This window comes from Notamacropus eugenii, chromosome 1 (assembly GCF_028372415.1).
Source record: "Notamacropus eugenii isolate mMacEug1 chromosome 1, mMacEug1.pri_v2, whole genome shotgun sequence".
Taxonomy (NCBI): domain Eukaryota; kingdom Metazoa; phylum Chordata; class Mammalia; order Diprotodontia; family Macropodidae; genus Notamacropus; species Notamacropus eugenii.
Genome location: NC_092872.1, coordinates 497,109,315 through 497,115,314, shown reverse-complemented (window position 1 = coordinate 497,115,314; position 6,000 = coordinate 497,109,315). Strand labels below are relative to the sequence as shown.

The 6,000-nt window shown below is 40.2% G+C and overlaps 1 pseudogene; it reads left to right on the top strand.

Annotated features, from left to right (window-relative positions):
- The first annotated feature begins 2,430 nt into the window (after positions 1-2,430).
- LOC140527040 (mitochondrial ribosome-associated GTPase 2 pseudogene) lies at positions 2,431-3,773 on the top strand (annotated as a pseudogene).
- Positions 3,774-6,000: the final 2,227 nt, after the last annotated feature.

The window sequence follows — 6,000 nt, the reverse complement described above, 5'->3', positions numbered from 1 at the left end:
ACTGCAGAACATAAAGAGAACCAAAGAGCTTGAAGGGAACTGATGGACTCTCCTCTCTCCCACTCTTGTCAATCCTCCCCTAACCCCTCATGCAGGCATAGGGCATTGAAGTCCACTAATGAGGACAAGAGTCCTTTCATACCAATGGGCTTTGGGAATGAATTACATTCCTCCCCTGGGCAAGTCTAAGACCTTCTAATATGCAGTACAGACACAATCCTCAGTGTTTTAAAACACTAAAAACAATTATTCTGGTGTCCCAGGTAACCAATCTTCAGTACCTCTGAAACAGAAATAAATAAATGCCCATTAATAGTACATGCAATTGATTTCATACTATACAGAGCACCACCTGAGAGGATACTTCAGTGACAAGATAGCTAACTACACACAGAATAAAATTCATACACATTTAGAAAGTACAAGCATACTATTTATATAGTATTTTATAATATTATATAATAACTTACATTTTATATAATCATTTTGGAGAATATGGAATTATGCCCCACAAGTCATTCAATTGCCTATGCCCTTTGACCCAACAATACTATTACTAGGTCTGTTTCCAAAGATGATTAGGGAAAAAGGAAAAGAACCTATATGTTCCAAAATAATTATAGCAATTAACTCCCTTTGTTCTTTTTCAAAGAACTGGAAATATGCAGTAGTTAACACATATAGCAGTAAATGTTTGCAATTATATGCAAGGTTCTTTTTACCTGGGCATTCTCTAGTGTGTTCACTTAGATGCATGAGTAACATCATAACTTAGCCTAATGTACTAGCTTAATAAGCTGGTTACACCTATCACTGCCTGATCTCTCTGATTTTATACCAGAGTTAGTAGTTGGCCTTGGCTGACCATAAGGATCATTATGGACTTGTTTGTCTACACCTGGGCTGGCAGTCATTCCATGTTGGTTTTCAGTATTTTTAAATTCTACAAAGTGAGTCTGTACCCTTGGAGTCTCTGTCATAGTTTTAGGCAAGAAAGGAATTAAACCTCTGGGCTGAGTTCTCCTGCACTGTAATAATGTACACAGTTTTTTCTTCCCTGAATACAGCACTTTCAGTGCCTATATTTGGGTCAGAAAGTCTGTGTACAACTGGTGAACAGTTTCATTTTCTCAATCTTTTCCTGGGTAAGTGTCCATTGGTCCTCTCCAGTTGCTATCAGAAAAATCTAACTAATTCTCCTATGGGCAATAAGTGAATGTAATGAATAGTACTGATAAGGTCCCCCTCCATTCTCTAGGGTATTTTGTAAATTTGCAAGTTGCTAAATCTCTTGAAATGGTAAAAATTCAGTGGGATAGAAGAAAGCAGTCTTTTCCTTATGCCCTTCAGAAATTTGGCTAATAGCTGCTATATAAATCCAAGACTGAAAACCACTGGCTACCTAGCAGACAATCCAAGAATCCAAGGCATCTTGCAATGGAGACATAACATACTGGTCCACATAATTCCTTTTGTTCAAAGTTGCCTAATTAATATATATCTGTATCTTTGCATTTTTCTTAGCTACCACCACTGTGGGTGATGCATAAGGGCTGCTGGATTCTATGATGATGCTTTTAACCAACATTTCTTTGAGATGGTTTCTGAATCTTCATCAGAACAGTGGGAATTCTCTTCCATCAGAAAAACAGTGGGGGAATTTACGAGCTAGATTCTTTTGATTGCACCTCAAGGACATCCCACATCTCATTCATGCAATAAGAATGCCCTATCCTCTTGCTGAGTTCTAGCCTGAACCTATTTTTCCACTCTTGTAGTAATGAGGAGTCCCCAAAATCAAATACTTCACGGTCTTGCACAGAGGGTAAACAGCTGAGGCTCCTGATGTATTCACTGGAATCTTTCTTCTAACCTCTTGTAAGCCTTGGCATAGTCTACATGGATGGTCCAAGTGTGCAGGTATAGGGTCCCAGCTTGTCCCTTGATGTACATCCTGTTAGACATTTGAAGAAACTAGAACTAGTACCAATTAGTACTGACACTCCAGTGAATGTTAGAGGGGTTGGACAATCCAGATCCAGAGAGTCCACTTTCCTGTTAGTGCCCATAGAAATTTCCTTGGGAAATGTCAAGTTCAGGAAGTGAAGAAAGTGTTTTTCTACTAGGAAGCAAGGAACCCTTTGGGAGGAAAGTTGATGCTGGGTGGGGGAAGGAGAACTCCGGTGTGCGGCACTCATTCCTCCCCTCCCCCAAGGCATGGCTGGGCTAGGGTCCTTGGAGAAGTGGCCCTGGCCCCCCAGGCTTCAGCTGTGGTCAAGGTCAGCATGAGGGGGTCATTTCTTCCCCAAGCCCCTGATATGAGCAGGGCCTTGTGCTGGGCATTGAGGGGGTATCCAAAGGGGCCTGAGACACAGGCCAGGCCCCCACACACATTACAGGCTAGTTAGGGAGGTTAGCCAGCAGTGTGAGCATGCTACCTTCAAGGCTTGTCCCCACACTAACAAGAGCTATGTTGGAAGGGAAGTGGCCCTGGATTCCAGCAGCAGACACTCTTCTTGACTCTCGCTCCCTAGTTCAGCAACAAGCTTCTCCAAGACCTCTCTTCCTTACCTATGTACAATGTTCAAATCATCCAGAACCTAAACAGAAAAGAAACCTTCCTGAGAAAAAGCTGAAACGGTATTTTGTGGATCATCAAACAGTGTTTGTGACTGGAGTCAGTAGAGGCAATGGGATGAGTTGTTTTCATAGTGAGCCCAGAAAAGAATATGGTGGACCCAATGGAGGAGATGGGGAGATGGCAACCATGTTATTCTTAAAGTTGACAAGCACATCAGATCATTATCTTCAGTCCTTTCAGTGTATCTAAGCTTTGATGGAGAGCCTAGTAGAAGCAAAAACTTATGGGCGTAATGGAGATTGCTTCTACATTAGAGTTCCCCCAGGCACTCTGGTTAAAGAGGAAAATGAAACTGTAACTGATCTTTCTCAGCCAGATGATGAATATATTGCAGCTTTGGGGGAGCTGGAGGAAAAGGCAATCACTTTTTTTTGCCTAATGGCAATCAAGCTCCAATAACTTGGACCCCCGGGCAATGGGGTCAAGAAAGAGTACTCTATTTCGAACTGAAGACTATGGCTCATGCAGAAATGGTGGATTTCCCAGTGCTGGAAAATCAGCACTTCTTAGAGGATTTCCAATGCAAAACCTGCTGTGACTTCTTATCCACTACTTTAAATTCCCATGTAGGTATTGTTCACTATGAAGTCTACCAACAAGTGGCAGTAGCTGACATTCTTGTATATAAGAGGAGCTCATCAAAACAGAGGCTTAGGTTTTGCTTTTCTGAGACACATCAAATGATGCCGCTTTCTGTTGTTTGTGGTGGATCTCTCAATAGCAGAACCATGGACTCAGCTTGAGGATTTAAAATATGAGTTAGAGAAATATGAAGAAGGCTTGTGAGAGCGACCGCATGCAGTCATTGGAAATAAGATTGACCTTCCTCAATCTAAAGTCAATTTTCCCCAACTTCAGGCTCGATTAGAACAAAAAATCATCCCCTTGTCAGCATTGACTGGAGAGAACCTAGAGGAATTGCTGTTGCATTTGAAAGAATTGTATGATGATTATGTAGAGACTGAGTGCAAAGAGGGGCGGGAGCCACTGAATTGGTATTGATTGAAGCTAAATAAGCATTGGTGTTTTACCCTAAAACTGTTGGAAAGTTGAAAGTGGGAATAAGGGTGAGAGCATCAAGGGCAGTGAAAGTGAGGACTACTGCATCAACAAAATGTAATTAATTTGTAAAAAGAAAGAAGAAAGAAAGAAAGAAAGAAAGAAAGAAAGAAAGAAAGAAAGAAAGAAAGAAAGAAAGAAAGAAAGAAAGAAAGAAAGAAAGAAAGAAAGAAAGAAAGAAGAAAGAAGAAAGAAAGGAAGGAAGGAAGGAAGGAAGGAAGGAAGGAAGGAAGAAGAAAGAAAGAAAGAAAGAAAGAAAGAAAGAAAGAAAGAAAGAAAGAAAGAAAGAAAGAAAGAAAGAAAGAAAAAGAAGAAAAAAAAGAAAAGAAATTTCAAGTTCACCTGGATGTATCCCAAGTATGGATAGTCTTTATTACTCAGATTATCAAGTCCTAGCCCTGTCATAGGCTTTAAAGGTATTTTACCCAGCTATCTGTCATATAAATATTGGGAAATGATGTTAACTTGAGATTCACTGTCCAGGAAAGCACTGAAGTCTATACTCTCAATTTTTACCATCTACTCCTGCATGAGACCCTATGAGTCCATGTGAAATAGAATCATGATGAACTGATGATGAATTCAGTGTGACTGTCTTTGGTAACCAGTGTGACTGACCTCCTTCCCTGGCTCTGCTCCAGTTCCTCAAAGCTGGATCACAAGATTTTAACTTTTTATGATCAATGCTGTATTATCTTTGCCAATATGAGTATGGCTACCCAATCTACAATTAAAATGAAAAGTAGATTTGTTACTCTGATGCTTACCTGATGGAGGTTGTCCTATGTTCGGCTTTCATGCCCTCCATTTCCTTGGTCCTCTACCTCTCCAAGGAGAATAGGATTATGCAATGCCCCATTTTATACTGAATTCTCTCAGGTTTTGCAACTACAGCTCTACATTGTTAGTGCTATTGTCCTGCTTTGTTCCTATGGCCCACACTTGAGAAGGCCTGGAAACTGCTGAGGCTGAGTCCCATGGATTACATTGATCCTTGAATGTCAGGAGCACCTGTTTCACCTCAGCCATTGCTAGTAATGATTTCTGTGTCTGTATAGATCTGATGACATCAGATGCATGAGGATCATGTACCAAGTCCTTGAACAATCTCTGTAGTGTAATTTTTTCCTGCATTCTAAGGATCCACAGAGCCTATCTTTATCAGTCTGTGCATACATTGCCCCACCTGAGGAGGAATTCAATAGGCTTTTCTCCTTTGAGCATGAGAGCTTCTGATTTACTGTCCCCCGCAACATCTCAGCTAAAGTTTACATATATTCATGCCAGATAATATTCGGCCTTACTGTCTTTGTAGCTATGTGCTTTATTTACACTGTCAATCTCATCACTTTGTCTGGCTCATGGGCCTTCCAATGTGTCCTGGGTATACTTTTGCCTGTCTAGTCGCAGTCTCACGGGACTATTCTCCTGGGGGACATGATTCATGTCTAGAAAAAAAAATGACAATTTGGGACATATCTGTTTACCACAGGAGGTGTGGCATCCACTTTACTACTCATAGCTCAAATGGAGTTCTTGAATTTGACAATGACATTCAGTCTCTCTGTAGGAATGCCTCCTTTAATTAGAATGGCTCCTACCTCTTTAAACAATTCCTCATTCTCAGAGAAAATGGAGAAGTCTAAAATTCCCAGGAATAATTCCCTACTTGGCAATTCCTCAGGCAAATCTCCATGGTCAAAATTCTCAGGAAAGATTAGAAAAACTTCCTGAGTCTCTTCACTTGTCTTAACATCAGTGGCCTTAATTGTACACTTCTAATTCTTTCATTTTTCTTACTGAGAAAATCAAATTGATACTATCTCCACTTTTATTTTTTTTTTTTGGTAATTGATTCTACTCTGTACCAACCACAGTCATAACTGCTTGAATTGTTTCTTTGCCTCTGAGTTAAGTTCGAACATCCATAGGTTCAGAAGTTCAGTCTTCCTGAGTTGTTTAAAAGTTCCATTTCCCTATAAATCACTTTAATTCAAAGAAACCTGTTATCTCTTTGCTGTCTCTATACCACTAGTTATTCTTGCAACTGGACTAAATCGATCAGAATTTATAGTGATAAGATGGAAGTTCCACATTCCCAATTTTCCATCATATTGTTCCCCACACCTATGATGCTTCTGACTTTGTAACCAATTGCATTGTTTTCCCCATCTATGATGCTGACTTCTAGGTTTGGGTTTTGGTTTTTCGGTTGCACTCCTTTTTGTCCAGAAAAATAATCTGTCAGCCCACATTCAGAATCTTTCAGCTTGCAGAGGTGCTACATTGTACACTATGCA